We start from the raw sequence: 22,028 nt of genomic DNA, 5'->3' as shown, positions 1-22,028 counted from the left end.
CTGCTCTTCCAGAGGTCATGAGTTCAATTCCCAGCAACCACAGGGTGGCTCATAACCATCTTTAATGTGATCTGATTCCCTCCTCTGGCCTGCAGATGTTGGCAGAACACTGTATACATAATAATAAATAAATCTTAAAAAAAACAATAAAAAAAAAGAAATACAGGTGGCAAAAGTGCAACTCTGCCTAATGGCATTAGACATTATGGAAATATACCTAATAACGGTTGTGGAGGGTCACTCGGGACTGAGGCAGGAAGGACTGCCTGGGCTGTACAGGAAAGCGTGGGCCACAGAGAGAGACCCTGTCTCAAAATGACCGCAATAGGAGAGAAAAACGCACACACTAAGATCCGTGAAAAACCTACTAGAACAACCAGAAAGTTTGTTAATGTTTTTTATTCTATGTGTACAAGTTGCTGTGCACCAAATGTATGCAGTGCCACTAGAGGCCAGAAGAGGGCGCAAGATCCATCGGAAGTGCAATTATAAATGCTTGTGAGCGCCGCCCCCCCCCGCCCCACCTCCCGCCCCCGCCCCCTCCAGTGCAGGAGCAGTCAGTGCTCTTCCCGCTGGCTTCAGCTGCAAAGGTGACATCAGGGTCTCGCGGTTCCTCTTGTGCTTAACAGGTATTTGTTTCTCAACAGACACTGTCCGTGGAGTTATACGCTCACCAGACACAAGGCATGTTGGGTCCAGAAATTCTTATGCTGGCTTGGCACTAATCTACTCTAAGTTTCTAGTTGAAGTGAGAGGGTAGCTGGACCAGCAGTGTGTGTGTGTGAGAGTGTGTGTGTGTGTGTGTGTGTACCTAGACCAGCAGAGGCTAGCAGGAATCCAGTGTTACTCTTCATCTGTGACAGTGTGTATATATATATATATACACCCACGCTGACTCAAAGCACTTATTAGGGAAATAACCCATTAGATCTTAAGTCTTACAACAGTCTACAAATGGGACAGGTGACTAAAGTCAGGGTGGCAAGCTAAGGCAAGGAGTCACACTCAAGCCATGTTTTGTCGTTGCTTTGGTTTGGTTTCTCAGTGTAGCCCAGGCTAGCCTAGAACGTGCCATCTTCGTGCCTCGGCCTTCCCGGCTTAGTCATTTCCTCAGTGACTTTCCTCATAGTTTTAACATTTGAACTTTCTATACAACGTCTTCGCCTTCTGCCCAATATCAAAGCAATTCTAGCAGCAGGGGGGAGTCACCTCCCCCCCCCTCCCCCGCCTCCTGCAGTGTGTGCCTACGCCTTGGGGACATCCCTGAGACAGTCATTTCAAGAAGGCATCTTCACATGCGGACATCCTTTTAGGCCATCCATCAGGGCTGAGAAAAACATGTAACTGATGGTAGCTTGGTTGAGAAAAAGTGGAGGGGGAAAAAATGGAGCCAGCGGTAAAGGTGGGGGGCGCAGAGGGAGGGCCAGCGGGGGAGGTTGGGGGGGGGATCTGAGCTGAGTGTGTGCTGTGAGGGGAAAGGGTGGAGGCACCTGCATGCTGCTGGTTACTACTGAGAGGAACTTGTCTGTGCGCACCTCTCCAGCCAAAGAGTAGAAGGCTGAGACTGACTGCCACAGCCGGTTCCCTCCCAGGCCCGCGAGGGACCATCCAAGCTCTTTGAAAACATGACCTCTTGATCCCGTCACTGCAAAGTAAAATCGGTCACCAGCCCTCTGACCTCTCAGCAGTTTGACCTGAGATAAATACACTGTCCTGTTTGCTTCAGAAACTGCAAAGCACAGAAGGGCAGAAGCGCCTGCCTTTCCTCTGCTCAGAGCGAAGGGCTCTGGGGGCTGTCTGAGGCACAGGAGCTGGGAAATCCCTGGACTGATAGCCTGGGCTCATCCTTGCTTGGGCTGTCACCTCCTCACCGCTGTCCTGTCTGTCCTTTAAATGCAGGGATGGGCATAAGTCAATGTCACCAAGTCTAGGAGGAGTTCATCCTGCCCTTCCCCAGCATGGTGACAGCTGCTTCTTCCTGCTTCCTAGGAACAAAGGCAGCTCTCCACCCCACAGAGTGTATGTAGCTTCTCACCCTGAGCCTCTGACACTTCAAAACTCAGTGGCTCTGACTCCACTGGCTGGGTCAGGTTACACTGCAGAGGGACTGTCCCTCAGGAGCCTTGTGAAGACAGGTGAATGCGTCTCTTTCCTGTCCCGTCCTGACCCTGTATGGGTCAGGCTACCCGGTTTCCGGCTCTCTGTCCAAAGCTGAAGTCCCTCCGTCCTTTCTGGCCCCTGTGCCAATCTTCAGATCCGCAGGAGCTGCACCCCAAGCTCCTGGGAAAGGACTGTTTAATCCGGTGTGTGGTGTGTGTCTATTAGCCACACACCGGCTATTGAAGAAACTCAATCCATAAGTACTGATGATGGTTGTAAAAATAGCAGGCATGGTCTCCTTCCTGCGTCAAAGGGTTGGCTTTTTTTTTTTTGAATGCCACTCTGTGCCAGAGGCCTTCAGAAAAAGAGTTAATTAATATCCCTTGCTGTGGACTAATTCTCTTTTCAACATGTGGCTGTCATTCCCCTGTCATCACAGCTGATTTACAACAGGGTTTAATTAAATTCTCCCTACATAATTCAACATTCTCCAAAGACAACCCCAGAGTGGCCCGGGGTATTTAAAATGTCACCTGCTGGGACATATCACCTCTCCCTAAATAAATATGACAGTGATCAAACTTTGGCTAATTACGGTGACTTGGTTATTTGTTTGTATGTTTTAATATTTAATTGCTTTCATGTTCATCCAATTACGCTTCAACAGCAAATAGAAATTAACTGTTTTATCAGCATGTTCCCAGCCCAGCTACTAAACAACCTGACAGCCTCGGAACAGTGGGAACTGCCCAGGCTGAAAGGATGGGATAGGCTTGTTCCCAGCCCGGTGAACAGGCGATTAAATTAAGGGAGCGCTCTAGCGGAGCGGCATGGGGCTGCAGGCTTGGCTCCCAGGAGTTTGGAAATCTCAAACTCAGACTAAGGATCCGCCGGTGCCAGCAGGGCTTTTGATTCCATACTGCCACCCTGTGGCCGATCCGTGAATTGCCCTCAGCTGCCTAGGCTGAGGTTCCTGGGAAAACAAACTCCTGGGATCCATCAACAAAGAGAGGAGACCATCTGTGACTCTTCCCAAGGGTGTGCCTAGTTTGCTCACATCATCGAAATGCTGCCTTCCCCGCTGCAGCTGTGGGGACCCGCTGCCTTGACAAAGGTGTAGTACTTTGTGCCAATCCGCTGGGACCAAGACACTGGATCATTAAGTCACCAAGTCCACAGCTGCAGGCCTCCCTCGCCCTCCGAGGAATGGGAGCTGGGACGTGCTCTCCTTGGATGCTGAGTTCAGACCCAGACAGAGGGCGAGAGCCCTCTCGGAATAACCACCCCTCCCCCCAATTCCCAGGATAATCTCCAAGGAACCCTTGGCTTCTTCCTTCCTGTACAGTCGGCACCTGCCTCTGCCCCCAGCTGAACCTCAGCAAGGCCAAATCTCAGCAGAACGTCAGAAATCAAAAAGGATAAGGAAGTACGGAAACCCTCCATTGATAGGCACGTTCTCCCACCTCCAGCCTAACCCCGGGGCCTCATGGGAGCCTTCAAATGTTCGACTTGCCAAAAATAGAAATGCCCTCTCCTTGAACTCCCTGAACTTCTGTCTTACTGTCGGCGGCTCAGCGGTAAGCTCCTGCGGGGGAGGGGCGGGCAAGGGGGCCTCCTGGGGAGAGCTGGACCCGCCGCCGGTGCCAGACAGCGTGCTAAGTCAGGTTGAACCTGGTGGATCTCAAAACGCCCAGTGCACGAAAGGTCTGATAAGGAAAATCATGGTGCGTGCGTGCGTGCCTGTGTGTGTACACGCGTACACGAGTGTCTTCCTTAGCCTTTCTCCATGTTACTTTTGTTGTTGTTGTTAATTTATTATGTTTTCCTTGCATGTATGTATGTATGTGTGCCACATACATGCCTGGTGCCCACAGAAGTCAGAAGAGGCATCAGATCCCCTGAAACTGGAGTTACACATGGCTGTGAGCTACGGTCTGCGTGTGGCGAACCAAACTCAGGTCCTGGGCAACAGCTACGAGTGCTCTTAACCACTGGGCCATTTCCCCAGCCCTTTGTCCACCTCATTTTTTGAGGAACGTCTCTTTTTTTTTTTTTTTTTTTTTTTGGTTTTTCAAGACAGGGTTTCTCTGTGTAGCCTTGGCTGTCCTGGACTCGCTTTGTAGACCAGGCTGGCCTCGAACTCACAGCTATCCACCTGCCTCTGCCTCCCGAGTGCTGGGATTAAAGGCATGCACCACCACGCCCGGCTGAGGAACGTCTCTTATTGAACCTGAAATGCTCTCTGACCAGTGAACCCCAAGGGTTCATCTGTCTCCACACCCCAGCACTAGGGCTAAAGACATCCACCTCCATCCCTGCCTTTTACATGGGTGCCAAGGCTCGGTCTACTTGTGCAAGAATTTTTTTTTTCAGTTTATTTTTGAGACAGGGGCTCTCTGTGTAGCCTTGGCTGTCCTGGACTCACTTTGTAGACCAGGCTGGCCTTGAACTCACAGTGATCCGCCTGCCTCTGTCTCCTGAGTGCTGGGATTAAAGGCGTGCACCACCGCACCCGGCTACAACAAGCATTTTTATTGACCGAGCCACCTCTTCAGCCCCAGAAAATTCTTTCATTAAACAAAAACCATATATGGGCTGGGTGTTCAATTGGATTTTCAATGCCAATGAAATGACAACCTCAGCGATAGGTCCTTCGGTCATGGCGAGAGTCTTCGAAGAAACACACACACACACACACACACACACACACACACACACACATACACACAAGCTTAAATACATGTCTCAAACAATTCCAAGCCACCTGGAGCTGCAGAGGACAGGGCAGACGATGTGTGGGGCACCTGCTGCAGACATGGGCTGAGCCCTGACAGGCAAAGGGACGCTGAGAGTCTCCTTTAATTAGTGCTGAGTAGGGGAAGCCTCTTGGAAAAAATGTCCTGGGAATGAGAGTTTATGCAAATGAGCCCTGGCCCGACAGAGATAGTCTAATTGGTCCCAGCAGGTGCCCACGGCAGGGTCAGCCGGCACTGGAACCCTGTGAACGTCTCCATCAAGGGTCCCTGAGGCCACTTCACTGTCAGTCTCACTTGCCTCGGGTCTGGAGATTTCTAGTTTAACTCCACATCCAGTGACAAAGCCGCAAATCCCACGGCGTGGCTGAAAGTGACTGAGGGGGCGGGGTACGAAGAATCAGGAGAGAAAGAGCCACAAGCTGGAGATGGGCAACCAGACCCCAGGGATGGCTGGACACAGGGGTTCCAGGTCCCCGCAGCAGGGGCCTGGCTGTAGCCTTCCTCTGACAGACATCTCCATCTTAAGGAATTCTAGACCTCCTTAATTCCTTTAGGTCCCAGTAGTTCAAGGACCTCGGCCGACCGATTCCGTGCCACATCTCGGCTCACACTGGCCGCTGTCACTGGATTCCCTCGGCTGGAAGGACATGGCTGCCCATCTCTGCTCCTGGTCACGTTTCTTAGACAGCCTTGGGTGGCCCAGTCCCTCAGAAGCCTACGTTAGGGTGCCCTCCCTCCAAACAAATGGCAGCAGGCCCCTTCGAGAGGCAAACTATAACTTGGAGAATACAGCTGCCTGGGCTGGGAATGTAGCTTAGGTGCGTGGAGCTCGCCTGGCACAAATAAAACCCTGGGCCTGAGAGCCGGTGCTGTGTGACCTGGGTAGGGTGGTGCACAGCTGTAACCCCAGGGCCTTTGCTTTGCACAGCCTGCTCCAGGGCAGCCTGAGCTACGTACGACCCTATCTCAAAAGCAAGCAAACATCACAGCAAACCGACTTTCAAACCTAGGCAGGCTGGTGTCTTCCTGCACCCCGGCACTTGGGAAGTGAGGGCAGGAAAATCACAAGTTCAAGGTCAGCCTCAGCCACGAAGCTTGTTCTAGGCCAGTCAGGGCTACATCTGACCCTGCCTACAAATCCTAGAAATAGATCAGGAACAAACACAAACTGTCTTTCAAAGCTGGGTGTGCTGATGTGCACTCACACTCCCGGCACTTACAAGTCTGAGGCAGGAAGCCCTTGAGTTTACGGCCAGCCTGGGCTATGTAACAAGACCTTTTTTCCCTCCTGGCTACACCCCTGGGCACTTCAGTTCCCAACACAACGCCCGCAGCGGTGGGGCTGGTGGGGCTGGAGCCAGGAGAGACGCTATTATGGACGATGCTGTTTGAGTACACTAATTACTAATAATGGCCCAAGCCGGGGACCCAACCGCCAGTCAATTCATTTTAAGAGCTGTCTAATAACGATTAGGATAAAGAATTAATTTTTATCGCCACTGGAGCTGTTCTACTTCTCTGTAATATAGATTTATTACAGCTTGAATAGTCTTCTCATGTTAATGTAAAGACACATATACAGGAGAGATGGCTCAGCGGTAAGAATGCTGGCTGCTCTTGCAGAATCACCCCCTCCCCCCCTTCAGTTCCCAGAGCCCACATGGGGGGCACACAGTTGTCCCTCCTTTCCCAAAGGATCTAACACTCTCTTCTGGCTTCCATGGGCACTGAACCCATGTGATGGTGCACAGATATGCATATGCAGGCAAAACACCCATACACTGAAAAAAAAGAGGATTTTTTTTTTCAAAAAGACAAATTACAGCCCAGCCGGGCATGGTGGCACACGCCTTTAATCCCACTACTCAGGAGGTAGAGACAGATCTCTGTGAGTTGGAGGCCAGCCTAGTCTACAAAGTGAGTCCAGGACAGCCAGGGCTTTGTTACACAGAGAAACCGTGTCTCAACAAACAAACAAGGGACAAATATTCAGCAGAGCGGGCCCTGCAGCCTGGCTCCCTTCAGGCTCTGCAGGAAACCAGTGAGAACTGCCTCCCTCCTCACACCATTCCCAGGGTTCCTGAATATCACCGCCTCCCCCTCAGTCTCCTTCTGAGACATGCTTTTCCAACGGGGCTCGCCTGGCGCAAATGTAGTGACCTGTCCCTCTGCCAAGTGACCCGTGGGGTCACCTGGAACCGCAGAGGTGAGTGGCGGGGAACTCCTTACTTTGAAAGTCAAAGGGTCCTGTCCCTTCAGAGGTGTAGGTGCTACATAGCACAGCATGATGGGAAATCTGGGTGATGGAATTATGCCCAGACGGGAGCACAGATGCCCCAAGGGCGGATCCTCTAAAGGGAGGGTAGGCTACCTCTTGTTCAGTATTTTGGACCAACTTAGTGAGCAGAGTTGTATGGAGGTCTTCCTGGAGCAGAATGTCTTGTCAGCTTAGAGCCATGGTGTCTTCCCTGATGTTCGACTCTGTAGGCATATGGCTTCATGTCCTAAAATACCCCAGGTAAAGAGGTTTGCTTTTTATTTTTTTCCCTTTTTCTTTTTCTTTCTTTCTTTCTTCTTCTTCTTCTTCTTCTTCTTCTTCTTCTTCTTCTTCCCCCCTCCCAAGACAGGGTTTCTCTGTGTAGCCTTGGCTGTCCTAGACTCGCTTTGTAGACCAGGGTAGCCTCGAACTCACACCGATTCACTTGCCTCTGCCTCCTGAGTGCTGGGATTAAAGGAGTGTGCCACCACACCCAGCCTGTTTTTATTTTTTAAGGACACCACACAAGATACAAAGCCACTGCACTCACTGACCCCAGTGGCTGTGGAACAGGCTCTTCTCGGCCTTGCCATGAACATCGGTTCTAAGTGGTTGGGCTAGGGACCTGGCAGACGCTGTGTCTCTGTGACCAACTATTGGTCAGCTTCAACTCAAAGAGAGAAAGGCTAATGTTATTTCACGGTTTCTGGGGGTTTGGGTTTATCGCGGCGAGCTTGTGGTGACTGAGGTACATGACAAAGTGTCTTCATAACACAGCGGATCAAGCAACAGAACCCGGGGTTAGGCTGTAACAGTCAAAGCCCCGCTCTTCCCAAAAAAGCGCCACCTGCTGGCAGACACGCATTCAAAACATGAGCGTGTGGGGGCATTTCAGAGTTAAGGTATAACTAACACAGTGCCTCCAGGGAGCAGAGTAGGACCCCGCATCCTGGAAATCTGAAATGGGGAAGATGCCACTAGCTGTAGACATCAGCACCAGAGTCTGTGTGACCCCAAAAGGGGCACTGTGAATGCCAGCTGTCCATGAAAGACAGGGGTGCATCAGAGATGCCGAGTGACCACATGGTCATCAATACCAACACCGCACATCTCTGCTGTCACCCGTAGCTAGAATCAGGGTCCCTCTCAAGTACCCATATGGGGGTTTTCTTTTTCTTTTCTTGAGACGGGGTCTCTCTATGCAGGCCTAACTGTCCTGGAGTTCACTCTGTAGACCAGCCTCAAACTCAGAGATGCACCTCCCTGTGCCTCCCAAGTGCTGGAGTTGCAGGCCCCACTTGGTATAACCAGATATAAGTCTCTGCATTAACTTTTGCCCACTGCAGAAAGGAATGCCTCTGCCCGAGGCCGAAAGCCGCACTAGTCTATGGACGTAAACATATTTAGAGGGCAGTTTGGGAACGTGCTTATTTAGCAAAAAACAAAAACAAAAACAAAAACCAACAACAACAACAAAAAAACCGGCATTACTAGGTTGCCAACTAGAGCCTATGACTTCACAACTCAGAGGGTTTTCAAGTGACTTACGGTACCAGGCAGGAACTCCCTCTAGTTGGAGCAAGCTCCAAGTTCAGTTAGAAACAACTGGTGATTGACACTAGGATTCGTTACTAACTTTTCTGAAATGAAGGCAGTTAATCTGTAATCAATCAGCCAGTGGGGTGTACTTATAGTTTACACCAAAGCTTGTTATTAAAACGTTTAACGACTAGGCAATAATTTAGTAGTTGCTGATATAAGAAAGGAAGAAAATGGCTGGACGTGGTGGCGCATGCCTTTAATCCCAGCACTCGGGAGGCAGAGGCATAACAGTCATGTCGTGTTCCACCCACGGCTGTGGTAATAAGAACAGCCCCATACGCTTGGTCCCAGGTTAGTGGCGCTGTTTGGGATGGATTAGGAGGTGTGGCCTTGTTGCAAGTCATATAGCCTTGTTGGGGGTATGTCACTGGGGGTGAACTTTGTGGTTTCAAAAGCTCACACCAGGTACAGTCTCCTCCCTCCCTCTGTCTCTCTGTCTGTCTGTCTGTCTGTCTGTCTGTCTGTCTGTCTGTCTCTCTCTCTCTCTCTCTCTCTCTCTCTCTCCCTCTCTTCCTACAACTTTACAACTTCCTGATGAGATGTGAGCTCTCAGCCACCCTGCCTGTGCCTTGCTGCTACGCTCCCCACCATGGTAGTCATGGGCTCACCCTCTGAAACTAAAGCAAGTTAACACGTTCTCTCATAAGCTGCCTCGGTCGTGGTTTCTCTTCACGGCAATAGAATAGTGACTAATACAGGCCCATCTTGCCTGCCAGGTTGATGCTGTAGCTCACAGGGGCCATCTCTGGTTACGGCCTTCTCTGGGTAAAGGGCGACTCTCCCCAGCCCTATCCTGCCACCCAGCAGCCAGCATCGCACCTCCTGACAGCTAGCCACCAGTGAGGACACTTTCAGCTCAGTTCCAGTTTGCTTTCTCTGTGTCCTATAACCAAAGCGTCTGGTGTCATCAGCAATGGGATGTTGCCGTCTAATTCTGAAGGATGGCAAATGGCAATGGACAACACCCTGACCAATTCTCTGGCCAAAAAAATACCATGGAGGTGTTCTGCGCTTGCACTGAGTGTTTCTGTCTAAAAACCCCTGACTTCTGGGACCAGCCCCACCGCCCATGTAGGATACCTCCACACCAAATGCTTTATTATTTTTTTTTAAAAGATTTATTTGTTTATAATGTATTCAGTTTTGTTTTGTTTTACCTGCCTGTTCCCCTGCAGGCCAGAAGAGGACACCAGATCTCATTATAGATGGTTGTGAGCCACCATGTGGGTGCTGGGAATTGAACTCAGGACCTCTGGAAGAGCAGTCAGTGCTCTTAACCACTGAGCCATCTCTCGAGCCCCCCAAATGCTTTATTATTGTTACATTCTTAGTCAGATTATGTGGTAGTAGAGCTTCTTTTTTTCCTTTCTTTTTTTCTCCTCCTCCTCTTCCTCCTCCTCCTCCTCCTCTTCCTCTTCTTCTTCTTCTTTTGTTTAGTGGTTCTGGCTGGCCTGGAACTCACTATGTAAGGCAGGTTGGCCCGCCTCTGATTCTGAGTGCTGGGATGATGGCGTGCTCCGCAATGGCCAGGTGTTTTCAGATGTTTTAAAACACACTTCTTTAGTGTATGTGGGGAGGTGGTGTGTACACACACATATACCGCGAGGCGTATATGGAGGTCAGAGGGCAACTTGCAGGAGTTAGTGCTGTCCTTCGTGAGTCTTGGTGCTCAAACGCAGGTCTGCAGGCGTGCTGGCAGAGGCTGAGTCAGTCCCCTTGCCAGTCTGCTAGTGAGTTTCTATTAGGCTCTTCCATACTTCCTTTTGATTTTCTTAACCCTCTGCCACCGCCATCTCCCCCCCCCCCCTCTTTTCAGAGGCATATTTAAATGTTGATCTATTGTGTAAGTGCTTTTTAAGAGCTCTGTAAGAAGACGCTGTTGACGGGCATGTGCAGGGCCAGAACGCGGGAGCCTCAGTAGAACCCCTGGCAGCTTCTAGCTGGTGCATCGGTACCGCGACTGCCGCTTACTAAAGTAGATGGCGCTGGGAACCTAAGAGGCATCTGTAGGGAGTGGTGGCGCGTGGCGCATGCCTTTAATCCCAGCACTTGGGAGGCAGAGGCAGGCGGATTTCTGAGTTCAAGACCAGCCTGGTCAACAGAGTGAGTCCAAGGCAGCCACGGCTACACAGAGAAACCCTGTCTCAAAAAAAAAAAAAAAAAACAAAGAAGCCAGGCAGTGGTGGCGCACACCTTTAATCCCAGCACTCGGGAGGCAGAGGCAGGCGGATCGCTGTGAGTTTGAAGTCAGCCTGGTCTACACAATGCGTCCAAGACAGCCAAAGCTACACAGAGAAACCCTGTCTCGAAAAACCAAACCAAACCAAACAAAAACAGCAAACGAACAAGCTTTGGGTTCTTTTGTCCAACAGCTTCAGCAATTGTGTGCCAGCACAGACTGACAAACACTCTGCCGTCACATCCATGTGACAGAACAGCATACTTTTTATTTTCCCAAAGTCACAGAGTCATAGGAGTGACTCCGAGGCCACCCCATCCCTGTGGCTCTCTGTGCCCTTGCTCTGCTGCCTGGGTCTTCATGTGGCCATGCCTCTGGGTATCTGTCATAGTCCTCTCTTGTGCGGACACCAGTTCTGATAGAACCAGAGCCTCAGGTCACCCTGGTCACCATCCTTAAAGCCATCTCCTGACCCGCCTCTCCTGGAGCCCTGGGCCAAAGGTTTCATATATGAAGTTGGGGGTGGCATGAAGCCAGTACATCTGTAACATTAACCCTGGACATCACCTGCCTGCCTCTCTTCCTAGGACACTCAGGCTTTCTGGAACACTCTCCCTGTCTTGGAAACGTTTATTTTATTACTTTCATTTTGAAATTACCTTCTAGAGCAGTGGCTCTCAACCGGTGAGTCACAACCCCATTGGGGCTCAAACAGCCCTTTCACAGGGATGGTATATCAGATCTCCTACATATCAGATATTTACCTTACAGTTCATAATAGTACCAAAATTACAGTTATGAAGTAGGAACAAAAATTATTTTATGGCCGGGCATGGGGGCTCATGCCTTTAATCCCAGCACTCGGGAGACAGAGGCAGGCGGCGGATCACTGTGAGTTCGAGGCCAGCCTGGTCTACAAAGCGAGTCCAGGACAGCCAAGGCTACACAGAGAAACCCTGTCTCAAAAAACCAAAATATAATAATAATAAATAATAATAATTATTATTATTATTTTATTTTATTTTAATTTATGTGCATTGGTGTGAGGGTGTCAAATCTTGGAGTTACAGACAGTTGTGAGCTGCCATGTGGGTGGTGGGAACTGAACCCAGGTCCTTTGGAAGAGCAGGCAGTGCTCTTATCCACTGAGCCATCTCTCCAGCCCCCTATTATTATTATTATTATTAAATGATTGGAGGTCACCGTAACATGAGGAACTGTGCTAAAGGGTTGCAGCATTAGGAAGGCTGAGAACCACTGTTCTAGAGTAAGGCCAGTGGCTGCTGCCGCCATCTGCCTGCACGGCTCAGCTAGCACACCCTCCCTGTGCCCCACCCCAGCAGCAGTGGCCTTTGGCTTTTCTAAAGGGCTATTTGAGCCCCAATGGGGTTGCACCACTCAGGTTGAGAATCACTGCTCTAGAAGGTAACTTCAATATGAAATGAGTGTGGGGGAGGGGCAGCCCCCCCCACTGGCCTCTCAGGCGTACCATGCACCCCCCACTGCTCTTGCCCACTTCCCCAGTGGGCAGGCCCCCAGTAGGCTCATTAGTAGCCATCCCTGACATGGAGGGACCAGGTGACATTAGCTTGGAAAGACACAGCAGCTCTTCCCTGGGGGGACACCGCCGGAGGCCAGGGCCGCCCTGACACCTGCCAAGTTGAATCACCAGATCTTCTGGACACATCTTCCTCATCTGTCTCTCTGGCCCCGAGCCTGTCAGGCCAGTGTACGGAGAGAGACAGATAGCCCTGTAATGATGCCAGGCAGCCCCGCTCCCTCCTCCCCCCCCCCCCCCCCCCCCGTGGTGCTCCTAACATCTTGGACTCTCAGAGGCACTGGAACGCCCTCTGGGAGGGCCTGGTGCCAGCTGCAGTGGGGGTGGGGGGCTGGCATTCTTACCTACCCAGCAAATCCTGCCCAGCAGCAGAAAGGAACCGTGGAGACATGGAGGAAGAGGGGTATGGTGATCCACACCTGTAGTCCCAGCACCAAGGAGGTAGAGGCGGGAGGATTGGAAGTTCAAGACTAGCCTCAACTACATAGCAGTCTGAGACTGGATGGGGGGGGGGGTAACAGGCAGGGGGGAGACAGAGAGAGATTGAGAAAGAGCTATTTTCCAAGGTGCAGCCCCTTGCGCCTACAAACCAGCAGTGCCTGCAGCGGCTTCCACCTGCTTCCTGGGTATTGCTCAGCCTCATGCCAGGGCGACCATGGGCATAACAGGCTCTGCTTCATAGATGAGGACACACATACACACATGAGTTGCAGTCTCCTGGGAGCCCCTGGGTCCTCTTTGTCCAGTCGCCCTCACTTTCTTCTGCCCCCCCCCCACACATTCTGCCCTGCGGCTCCAGGTGGGCCTGTCCACCCTGCTGCTGGCGGCACCGATCGGCCCTAGGGTCTCTTCCCCCTCAATGTCTGCACTGTTGCTGCCTCTTAGGCCAAGGGCCTGGCCAAACAGGAGGCAGGGGAGGCAGGGGAGGCAGGGGAGCAGCCCCTGGCATGTGGCTCCTGGCCTCCATGTGCCTGTGTGCACAGGTGTGGGGAAGTAAGCTGGGTTTCCAGATTCCGCTCACCCTCTGTGGCCACCAGGAGGGAGGCGCAGAGTGAGGGCCCTCACTGCTCACCCATTGTGGATGGGAAGAATTCCAGAAGATGGAGGAGGGCGGAAGGGAAGCCAGAGGTGGAAGTAGTCAGGAACCCTGCAGACCCTTCCCGTTGCCCCCCTTCCCCCCCCTTCTCTCCTGTCCACCCCAGCTTGCCTTGCAGCATCGTCCCTCCTGCCCCCCCACCCCCCGCCCCGTGTGCCACAGCTGCTCTGCCTTTCCTCTAGCTTTGCTTCTGAAGGCGAAGGGCCCAGGATCACACCCGATCTCTTCACAGAGGCTATTGAGGAACAGGCTTAGTTAACCAAGAACCTTCACTGACCCTTGTCTTCCCACCCCCAAGGGCCCACTTTAGCCCACTTGCACCGTGCAGGCTCAGAACGAAGCCGGGTACCAACACTGATGTCCCCAGCACAAAGATGAGACCCTGCAGGTGGGGAATCACTCCCTGCAGGCTGTCTTTCCTCTGAGGTTATTTCCTTCCAATCAAGGACCACTTTCTCTCTCAGGCTTGGCTAGGAGGGCTTTCCTGCTGACTGGCAGGGATGGAGCTGAGGATAAAGAAATGGGGCTGGGTGGGGTGAGGTGAGCAAGGGAGGCACAGACTCACACATCCTGCAGGAACCGGTCGCAGAGCCTAAGGGAGAGGGCCTGTTACACTCCCTCAGACCAGAAAAGCCAGCACCTGGGCCTGCTGTCTTCGTTAAGGTTTCTTTCTTTTCTTTCTTTCTTCTTCTTCGTCTTCTTTTTTTTTTTTTTTTTTAATTCTTATATAAGACAATGAATTGAGCTCTGATGAATGTGGTATTAATTAGTTACGTGGGGATCCACATGGGATCCCAGGGAGTGGTGGGAAGGCTGTGCAGGGGATCTGGAGGGGGCTGTCATGCGAACAACCCCACCCCCACCCCCGTGGGCTTCCCAGGGAGCTGCAGAGGGTGGCCTGGGCGGTTCACCTGGGGGCAGCAGATGCTGCTGTTTAAAGCTCTGGCCTCTTCAAAGAGGAGGGGACTGTAGATGCCACCAACTCTGAAGGAGAAGGAGGAGGAAGAAGAAGGACATCCCAGGCGCCGTCTTCTCTCTCTCTCTCTCTCTCTCTCTCTCTCTCTCTCTCTGCCACAGGACTTGGAAGTCATTCTGTGCTCTCTGAAATGGCTGTGCTAGGAGCCAGACCTGGCTCTGTCACCCTCCTGCATGCCTTCCATCCACTGACAGAGCCTCAGCCTGGTGAGGAGCGTCCTCAAACTGCCAAGGGCATATTGCTCACCTCCAAAATATTTTGCAGAAGCTACTGGAAACCCTCCTCTCCAGCGCTGAGACTCCTGTGGAGCGTCTTCAGAATAAAAATGGTGATTTGAGGAGAAATGGGAGAATGTACCTGAGAAGGAGAGGAGAAAGCTTCACACAGATGCCAGGGGCCGCTCCTACGTGGCCTTTGGATGCTGAAGACCTCCTCAGACCAGGTATGATGGTGCACATTTGTAAGAGGTTGCTTTCAACAAATGATTACCACACCACACACATTATTCTGAGCCAGGGGCATGGAAGAATACATAGTTTAAGATTAAAGCCATGCATTTAGTTGCAATTATAATGGTTGATTGCGTGGGAGATCCAAGGCATGGTGAAGTGGGTTACACTGCTCTCTTACAGGCTGCATAAACTTAAATAGGCCAAGCACACAGTAGGACAGCAAGGTAAGCACATGTCTTAAATGACCCCAAGCTATATTATTAGCTTGGTGGCAGAGTCCGGCAAAGGTTCAGTCTCTGAGGGTGAGAGATATTTTCACAGAAAGATGTTACCACAGTAGCCCGGGCTGACCTCAAACTCGTGAGCCCCCTCCCTGCCTTAGTGTCCCCAGGGCTGGCATTACAGGCACCACCATCCTACATTTCCTTTTCTTTGTTTGATCCGAATGTGAGTTGGAACTCAGGTCGCTCCAAGGTCTGTGTTTGCTTGTTAGGGTCCTTCCACACAAATCTAAAAAGTGCCGTACATTTCCTGAGCGTTGTGACTGTTTGCTGTGTGTATGTGTTGGTGTGGATGGACCACGAGACTCCGGATGTTCAGCTGAGCTCATCCTGGGGTTTCCATGACTCTGCTTTAGGACAGAGGCCTCAGAATGCCCTCTCTAACAAACACAGCCAGGCCCCAGCAGCTGATGACTGCCCAGAACAAGAGAAGACCCTCCCACAATAAAGAGCAAATCCCTCAAAGCAAGGCCTGGTGGCACATACCTTAAAACCCAGCATTTGGGAAGCAGAGGCAGGTGGATCTCCATGAGTTCAAGGCCAACCTGGTCTACAGAACTGAGTTCCAGGACAGCCAGGGCTACACAGTGAAGCCCTGCCTTGGGAAAAACAAAAACAAGGGAATGGAGAGATGGATCAGAGGTTAAGAGCACTCTTCGCTCTTCCAGAGGTCCTGAGTTCAATTCCCAGCAACCACATGGCAGCTCACAACCTTCTATAATAAGATCTGATGCCCTCTTCTGGCCTTCCAGGTGTACATGCAGGCAGAGTGCTGTATACATAATAAATAAACAAATCTTCAAAAACAAAACAACAGAACAAAACAAAGCAAAACGAAGTCAAAGAGGCACAGGAAAGATGTCTTAGTTGTCAAGAGTATTTGTTGCCTCCAGCAGAGGACCAGAATTCGGTTCCCAGAACTCACGTGGCAGCTCACAGCCAACTGTGCCTCCTGTGGTTTCAGAAGCCCCAAAGCCCTCTTCTGACCCTGTGAGCACCAGGCATGTCCGTCGTGGACACAGCTCCACACAGACAATGCGCGGACATGCATGAAATAACACGAGTAAGTCTTTAAAGAAAGGACAAGTTCCTTCTCTGAGAACTTTTCCTGTCCTCAGACTGACTTGACTCTGTGCCTCATGACTAGTGGCTCTGAAAACCTTAGCTGGTGGCTCTCAGGTCTCCAGACAAAATGATTCTGAATCACGCAGTGAGCCAGTTTCACAACAGGACACCCTCGTGGCCAGGGGTGAAGAGTATTGGTATACTTTCAAAGAATTTGTTATTTTTTAAAAAAAGATTATACGTGTGTGCATATGTGTGCCCATATATGTTCACAGGTCCATGCGCCAGCCTGTGTGTGTTTGAAGCAACACGGCACCCTAACTCTTGGCCGCAGTGAGGTGGGGCTCTGGCGAGATCTGACATACTGGATGGTTTCGCTGTTTTGCTTGCACGGCTTTCACTCTCACTGTTCAGTTCATTTGGTCTGCTCTGCCCCCCTGGTTCCTTCCCTCACACTAGCACTGGCTGTTTTGGGGCTCCTTTGTGGGCTGAAGACCAGAATCCTCCAGGCTATCTGGCCCAGAAACAGCTCAGGCACTTAGGCTTGTGGACTGGGCCACTCCAGGGCTGTCAGCCTCCTCAGAGAGGGGGGGGGGGCACCGGAGGACTAGTCCCACTGCTGAGGCGCCAGCCTCAGTGACTGACCAACTGAGGGGTTCTCAGCCCCTCTGATGTGAGACAGCCATAGTTGGACTGCTGGGATGGTACCAAGGAAGCCAAGCTTCCTTCCTGTTGCTGTGATAAGACACCATGGGCAAAGGCAACTTAAGGAGGAGTTTATTTTGGCATATGGTTCCAGAAGGCTGGGACCCATGGTGGAGGGAAAGGCCTGGCCTCCAGCTTCCAAGTCTGGGGATTACAGCATGTGCCCCCCACACTGGGGCCTGAGCCCAGAACCTCATGCATGGACCCAACAGCTGAGCCACACTCTCAGCCCAATGCTGTTTTAAATACAGTTTCTAGAAGCTTTCCAGCCCGAGTCTCCTGGTACTCTGGATGGCTCGCTCTCAGGCTTTGTCTTTCCCCTCCACACCAGACTCCCATTTTCTCTTCTCACAGCCAGAGGTGGATTACAGCGCCCACCATGTCACCAGCCAGAGTGCTCCACTCAGAGCCGTGGGGGCACGCGTGACTGCCAGGAGCCACCACAGGGGCTGGGGAGATGCTGGTCCTTAAATTAAGCTCCTGGACCCTGGAAAGTGGCTTCTACACAGTGTAGATGCTTTTCATGGAGGGGAGCCGAGTGGGGGAGGGGTGGCAAACACCAAGCCTCGGAGCAGCAAAGAGGAAGCTATTAAACTGCACATTTGTTCAAAGGGAGATAAGGAGTACAAAGAATTACAAGAAACCCCCTAAATTACAAGTGTGGGTTTCAGTAATTGCTAAATTACAGAGTCCTGACTTTATTAGACACACACTCCCCCCCCCCCCCTTTCTGCTTCCACAGTTGCCAGGGCCTGCCTTGAACTGACAAAAGCCAGAACTCTCCGGGCGAATCTGGGCAGGGAGTTAGCGCAGGCCCCCAGTACATAGACACAGAAGTCAGGGCCAGGATTATGACAGCAAATCCCAGGGAGCCTGAGACTGCCCAGGCGGAGCCGCCGGCTGTGGAGTCTAGTGTGTTTTGAATTCATGAGAGGAGCAGTTGCCTGCAGCCAAGGGATTTGGGGCGGCAGTGAGGGTGGGGGGTTGGGGGGGGGGAAGTCAAGAGAATTCTCCAAATCATTTTAAGGTCATTTTGGGAGGAAATAGTGTGAGCAGGATGATGCCCAGTGTGAGTTTCACTGTTCACACCTGTAACTTCTGATGTTCCAGAAAGTCACCACCATCTCGCTACAGCAATGGCACCTGTGTGGTTACACCAACTTCCCGAAGTCACAACCACTCTCCGTGTTAGTTGTTTTTCTATTGCAGCGAAGAGACGCCGGGGACCAAGGCAGCTTAGTTAAACAGAGCGTTTATTTGGAAGCTTGCTTACAGTTCCAGAGGGTGAGTCCGTGGCTGTCACTAGGCGAGAGTTCACACCTGAGCTCACACCTGAGCTCACAAGCAGCAGCAAGAATACTGAGGAGGAGTGAGGGAAAGAGAGAGAACTGGGAGGGGCATGGGTGCCCCGCCCCCCTCCACACACAGGGTTTCTCTGTGTAGCCTTGGCTGTCCTGGACTCCATTTGTCGACCAGGCTGGCCTCGAACTTGTGGAGGTCTGCCTGCCTCTGCCTCCCAGGGTGCTGGGATGACAAGAACGTGCACCATCGTGACTTTTAAAACCTCAACGCCCATCCCCCCCAGTGACACACCTCCTCCAACAAGGCCACACCTCCTAATCCTTCCCCAAGAGTTCCAGGTACTGTAAGCCAAACATTCAAAGATGTGATCCCATGGGGGCCCATTCTTATCCAAACCACCGCAGCCTCGAACTTCTGACACGCCCTGTATGTGAGTATGCTCCTCCCACGTGGAAGTTTCTGGCACCATCCACTTCTCACTGCACACCGTCTTCAGGGAAGGACGCCATCCTACCTTCAAATCACGTGTAGCCAACAATGAAGCAATACTGAGGTCTATTCCCCTCCCTTTTTGTTTCTAATGCATTACTTGGGGGCAAATAAATAAGTTTCAGGACATAAAACAAAGCAAAACAAAAGCAAGAAAACATAATCAGCAACAAACACGTCACCAGGAAAAGGTAGGGATGTGGGTATTGTTAGTCAATGTTAATTCCTTTCAGTGCTATGATCAAACTACCCAACAGAAACAATTTAAAGGAGAAAAAATTTCCTTTGACTCAGTTTAAGAAGTCCGCCAGGAGGAATCGGGCGGTTTCTCAGCAGGCGGGGCCAGGCATTGGTCCAGGCCTTTCCCACCTAGACTGTGGCAGTGTGCTTGCCCAGTGGCTGCAGAGTCCACGGCAGCCTGCCGCCAGGGAGTCGCGCAGATGCGCAGGCCACGACGACAGATTATGGCGAGGAGCAAGGCAACCAGTTGTTGGCTTTGCAGTCCATCTACCCCGACTCCTTCACAGTGCTATCAGAAAACCCACCCAGCCTCACCGTTACTGTGACATCAGAGGCCGGAGAAAATGACAGAAACTGTCCAGACTACTCTCAAGTTTACATCTAGTGAAAAACACCCCCACGAGGCCACCCTTTATTAAATATTCTCCCAGCAAAATCTAGACGATAATGATGTCTCAGACGTATTTAAAAAAAAAAAAAATTACTGGCCTTGCAGGCTGAGGAGAATCTTGGCCTGGTGATGATCCTCACCCTCGTGACGGCTGCTCAGGAAAAGCTAAATGAAACAGTAGATCAGATGAAAACCAGAAGAGAGCAAGAAAAGGAACGGAAAGAAGAGGAAGCAGAAAAAGCAGAGAAGAAAGTATGTCATGACACTCCTGTGACAGCTGAGGACCTGTGGAGTTGGAAGGCCAAGTTGGATGCAGAACTCCTGGAAATTAAGAGGAAGCGAGTGAAAGCAGAAGAACAAGCAGGGAAAAGAAGCTGAGTGGGAGACAGGTGTTTGAAACAGACCATACTCCTGACACACGGCTACCCAGTTCCTGCAGGGCGCTGGGGACGCTGCGGAGGTGGGTGAGTCCTTGTTCCAGGAAACGGGTGACGCGCAGCTGGAGGCCGGTGAGGATGATCCTGACTACGGTCCTGGTGCCCCAGGGAGCGACTCGTCAGACCAACAATGGCTCCTCTCTCCACAGCATCTGTGGCTATGCTGAGCGGGTTTGGATCTTCCTTTCATTTTTTATTTTCTAAGAAAAAAACCATATTTTTCAGGAGAATGTTTTTCTGATAGTGTTCATCGTTGGACTTAATAAACTTCCCATAACATTTCAAATAGAAGAAGGAGGAGGAAGAGAAGGAGGAGGAGATGATGATGAAGAAGAAGAAGAAGAAGAAGAAGAAGAAGAAGAAGAAGAAGAAGAAGAAGAAGAGAAGAAGTCATCTACCATCAGGGCTGGAGAAATGGCTTAGAGGTTAAGAATACTGACTGACTGTTCTTCCAAAGGCCCTGAGTTCAATGACCAGAAACCACATGGTGGCTCACAACCATCTATAGTGAGATCTGGTGCCCTCTTCTGGTGTGCAGGTGTACATGCAGGAGGAGCATTGTATACATAATAAATAAATATTTTTTTAAAAGTCCACCATCAGCTGGGCGTGGTGGCACACACGTGTAATCCTAGCACTTGGGAGGTAGAGGCAGGTGGATCTCTATGAGCTTGAGGCCAGCCTGATCTATAGAGAGAGTTCCAGGACAGCCAAGGCTACATAGGGAAACCTTGTCATGAAAAGAAAAAAAAAAAAAAAAAGAATCCCATCATGGTGACAAAGATGTGGTTGTTTGTGGCCAGAGTGAGGGACAGCTGTTAAGTGGAGTTGACCAGAAAGCACAGAGAAAGCTCAGGCCAGAATAAGAGCTGTGGTGCACTTCCTAAAAGTTCCACAACCCCCAAGAATATAGCCCTGGTGGGGACCACGTATCCAAGCCCACGAGCCTGTGGGCATGTACATTCAAACCCTGACCCACATGGCCTTAATTCACTGAAGTAAATAAAACTATGTGAAGAGACCTATCAGGGAGCCAGCAGGGAGATGGCAGATGGCAGATGGGGCTTGCTTTCTTTCTTTTTAAAATTCCTGCATGTACACTTTCAGGCCAGAAGAGGGCAGCAGATCTCATTATAGATGGCTGTGAGCCACCATGTGGTTGCTGGGAATTGAACTCATGACCTTTGGAAGAGCAGACAGTGCTCTTAACCTCTGAGCCATCTCTCCAGCCCTACAAATGCAGCTTTCAACAGGGATAGAAACTAGCTGGACAGCCACAGTGAGGGCTGGGGTGCTGCTCAGCAGGAAAGCACTTGCCTACCATCTATTGTAAAGGCCTCAATTCCACCCTCAGCACTGCAAAAAACGGACAGACAGACAAACCCTAACTCCCCACACCCACCCTCCCTAGCAGCCCCTGGCAACTTCCATTCCAGGCAAGGACATCCCAAGGGTAAGAAGTCATAGGCTCAGCTCGGGGCTCCACGGCTCTGTGAAGAGGGGCAGAGGCAGACACCATGTGGCAGGCCTGTCCCCAAGTCCAGTGCTGAGCCTGTGCCAGACAAAAACCCTAGTTCTGAGCCATGCCCACCGAGGCTGGAACTCCTGAGCATCCCAGTCTTGGGCTCAGTCTCCCAGGGAGGAGCTCTCTGGGAAGCCGTTTCTCTTCAGGAACTTGTGTTTCTTCCTGGAACAGAGCTCAGATGAAGGTATTAGCCAGGGAGAGAGACGAGGCCATGGTGGCATTCTGGGGGGCAGGGCTGGCTGAAGAGCCCATTGCTGATGTCCCAAGCACCCAAGAGAGAAAGGAAGAGGAGAGAAGAAGGGGAGGAGCAGGCATTGGCATTGACACTGTGGGTAATGATGCCTTACAGAAGCCTCCTGGCATCCAGGCCCCTGCAAGTGATTTATTTATTTATCTATCTATTATTCAAACAGATAGATCATGGGCCACTTACTCTGGGCAGCCCTAATTATTCATACCTACTTCCTTCTGATTCTTTTTTTAAAAAATAAATCCTTTTTCTAATGTTTTTTTTAAAAAAATATTTATTTATTATGTATACAGTGTTCTGCTTCTATGAACACCTGCAGGCCAGAAGAGGGCACCAGATCTCTTTGTGGATGGTTGTGAGCCACCAT

General features: G+C 51.1%; 1 long non-coding RNA gene and 1 pseudogene across 2 annotated transcripts; both read left to right on the top strand.

The window, feature by feature from the left end:
• Positions 1-3,103: 3,103 nt before the first annotated feature.
• On the top strand, positions 3,104-20,128 carry LOC311578944. The gene is made up of 4 exons (XR_014773006.1): positions 3,104-3,677; positions 14,789-14,966; positions 18,138-18,311; positions 20,112-20,128. It is a non-coding gene; the product is annotated as an uncharacterized lncRNA (long non-coding RNA).
• Positions 19,016-21,694, top strand: LOC311579742 (RWD domain-containing protein 1-like; annotated as a pseudogene). The gene is made up of 2 exons: positions 19,016-19,021; positions 19,192-21,694. The product of its transcript is annotated as an RWD domain-containing protein 1-like (transcript).
• Positions 21,695-22,028: the final 334 nt, after the last annotated feature.

The sequence above is a fragment of the Acomys minous genome, assembly GCF_964271855.1.
Source record: "Acomys minous genome assembly, chromosome: 12".
NCBI classification, from domain to species: Eukaryota; Metazoa; Chordata; class Mammalia; order Rodentia; family Muridae; genus Acomys; species Acomys minous.
This window is presented reverse-complemented; position numbering and strand designations above follow the sequence as displayed.